Here is a 3,404-nt window from a genome sequence, read left to right on the forward strand (position 1 = left end):
GGCGTTCACGTTGTTTCCATTTGCTGGCTTTGGAAACCCCAGCTCAAGTACAGGCTTGAATGTGTATGTTTGAGATCACGTGCGGTGTGCCCTCTTAGGGTAAATTCCTCCAGGAGAAATTCATCCATTGAAATGTGCGCACACTTAAAGTGCTACAGTGTTTACAAAAGTTCCCACAGTTTTATTCCACCTATGTTTGTAGCACTGTATTTCCCTACTCTCAGCCCTACACTCATTTTCTACATTTATCCTTGCTAAATTGATAGTCGTCAATTTTTGTTCCGATTTCAATTTTCATATTCGAGTTTGTGTTCATTCTTTAAAAACTTTGCTTGAAGGTCAGCCAAATAGCTCAGCGGATTAAAATGCCTGCAAGCAGGCCCAGGGGCCGGTTGGATACCTGTCCTGCTGTGCCAGCCCCGCCCCCAGAAAGGGATGAGAGGGCAAGAGACTGGGCATGGTAGCACGTACCTGTAATCCCAGCTCTTGGGAGGCTGTAAACAGGCGGATCACTGCGAGTGTGACCTAGTAGTGAGACCCTGAACACCCTGTAGACCCTTCTCAAAAAAAAAAAAACTTGACACTTGTATTTCTTTTTTTCTTTTTTGTATTTTAGTACAGGATCTAACTACGTAGAAGATCCAACTATGTTCAGCCTCCCAGGAGCTGGGGTTACAGGTTCCCACCACTACACCCAGTCTCAATCCATGTCTCAGTGCACCCAGGGGGTGGGGTCAGCAGGGCACACCAGGGATGGAACCCTGGCCGCTCGGACAGCCTAAGCAGGTGCTTTAATCCACTGAGCTATTTGGTCAGCCCTGTATTTCTTCTTTTCCAGGTTCTTTCTAATATTCATTATCTTCCAACAGAGGTCTTTGTACTGAAAAAACACCAAGCATCTGGTCACAGTGTCTGCCATGGCTGACAGTTCTTCCTTTGCAAATGTAGCTGTATCTGAGGTCTGCCTGGGGCACAGTCACAGCACCAGTCACGGAGATGCTCTGTCACTGCCCTGAAGCCGGGTCCTGACCTCCCCTCCCCTGGAGCGGGCACCGACTGCCCTAGTGCTCCCAAGATCTTCAAAGTAGAGCTCCAGTCCTGGATGGTGTCTCACAATCCTGCTGAGCTAAGACGGCCCAGGACTGTCCCAGGTCCCTCATTCCCTCCTGCTGAAAACAATGACAAGCACACGTTGTCCCGCTGCCATGTGTCCCCCTGCCCTCAGCTGAACAGCACTGACCGCAGCACCTCCCTATCTGGGACTTCCCATGTGATTTTGAGTTTGATCCCACTCAAGCGTTGCTGTATGGTCTTTATCTGTGTGAATTTTACTTTTCTCATGGTTTCCTTTCTGGTCATGCTGAGAGAGCCATTCTTTAACCCACACTTGTAACGCTGCCCAGATATCCTGATCTGGACGAGGTGATGGGAAGGGAAGAGTGCAGGTGAAGAGGAGCCGGGAGGTGGCTCTGAGCTGTGGAGAAAGTAGAGGTCAGAAGGGAGGCGGGCCAGTGAGAAAGCTCAGCAAACTAAGCGCTTCCTTTGGTAAGCCAGGGACCAGGATTCTACCCCCAGTCCCTCATGCTGCACAGGCCCCACCCCCGGGCGAACTGACCCAGCAACAGCGTTTTTGCATGGTGGTGCAAGTCTGTAATCCCAGCCCTGGAGAGGCTGAAAACAGGAGGATCACTAGGAGTGTGAGCTTCGTAGTGAGACCCTGTACCAAATGCATAAAGTGGAGAGAGACAGAGACAGAGAGACAGAGTAGGACAACAGTTCTGCATGCATTTGTTCCTGATTCCTGTAATTGTATCAAATACGTGAGGCGAGGTGACTTAATAAAGGAAACAGGAGGGGCCGGGGAAATGGTTCAGTAGGATGTGCTTGCCTGGCAAACGCAAGGATCTGAGTTCAATCCCGGTTCTGCCAAAAAAAATAAAAATAAAAATAAAAAAAATTAAAAATAAAATAAAAGTAAAGCAAACAGAGGGGCTGGAGAGATGGCTCAGTGGTCTAAAGCACCTACTTGGAACAAGCTTGGCAAAGCACAGGGACCACGGTTCGATCCCCCAGTACCACATGCCAGCCAGCTGCGCCCCCTGGTGGGCTGAGCTTGACACACACACACACACACACAAGTTAAAAAAAAAAAAGGGGGGGGCTGGAGAGATGGCTCAGTGGTCTAAAGCACCTACTTGGAACAAGCTCGGCAAAGCACAGGGACAGCGGTTCGATCCCCCAGCACCACATGCCAGCCAGCCACGCCCCCTGGTAGGCTGAGCTGGCCACACACACACACACACACACAATAAATAAATGTAAAAAAAAAAAAGGAAACAGGGTCTTGGGTCAGTTCTGGGGCTTCAGTGCCAGAGGGCCCCATCTGAGCTGTTATTCCTGCCCGGCGTCCTGAGTGGTACAGAACATCACTTGGGGGGCCACAGGCTCCCCACTCAGCCTGAGATCTGGTGTCTGCCTGTCTCTGGCCTTAGGTAGCCACCAGCTGTCAGGCATGGTGGCTCCACCCTGGTGACCTAGCCCTAGGAGCTCGGGAAGTCTCACCTCTAACCTTCATAGTCAAGTGAGATTCCACCCTCTCAGTGTCACCCAGTGGAGGGGGAACTTTAACACCTGCCCCCTTAGGGAACGTGCTTGAGTCCTATCCACAGCATGTTCTAAGGTGGAGTTGTAAGGCTTAAACCTGAGCTCATAATTTTAGAGCAATGTCCGCAGGACTTACATGTTATTCTGTATGTGTTGTCCTCAGTAAATACAGTTCCAGGCCTCCTCATATTTACCAGGCTAAGAAACATAAAATGCCTAGAGTGATACTGAGAAACAGACAGCAATTAGCTCAGGTGGTCAGCATTTTTTATATTTTACGACCATTTCATGACAAATCATGGTCTGGTTCTCCTTACAGTCTAATTACTAAACCATACATTCACCTTTCTTAAGCTTGGCATGTTTTAGAGCTATGTCTCAAGACTACTTAGGAAAACCACAGTGTGCACATAAACATCAGCTTAATACACTGAAGTCTGTGAGTGAGTCTCAATGTACCTTTTTTTTTTTTAATTTTAACATTTATTTACTCTGTGTGTGTGTGTGTGTGTGTGTGTGTGTGTGTGTGTGGCCGGCTCAGCCCACCAGGGGGCGGGGCTGGCTGGCATGTGGTGCTGGGGGATTGGACCCGGGTCCCTGTGCTTTGCTAAAGCTTGTTCTAAGTAGGTGCTTTAGACCACTGAGCCATCTCCCCAGCCCAACAGTGTGGTATTTTTGAATGACAATCTTATCCACAGAGTCATGGTCATCAAAGGTTACAAAAGCAAAGGCTCAGGGCCGGGGAGATGGCTCAGTAGAATAAGCACTTGCCTGGCAAGCCTAAGTGTCTCAGTTCAATC

General features: G+C 49.1%; 1 protein-coding gene across 1 annotated transcript in view; it reads left to right on the forward strand.

Annotated features, from left to right (window-relative positions):
• LOC101582899 (HLA class I histocompatibility antigen, B-38 alpha chain-like) overlaps nt 1-3,404 on the forward strand; it is a 245,968-nt gene that overhangs the window by 238,852 nt on the left and 3,712 nt on the right. The window lies entirely within an intron of this gene.

This window comes from Octodon degus, unplaced genomic scaffold, assembly GCF_000260255.1.
Source record: "Octodon degus isolate 3935 unplaced genomic scaffold, OctDeg1.0 scaffold00005, whole genome shotgun sequence".
NCBI classification, from domain to species: domain Eukaryota; kingdom Metazoa; phylum Chordata; class Mammalia; order Rodentia; family Octodontidae; genus Octodon; species Octodon degus.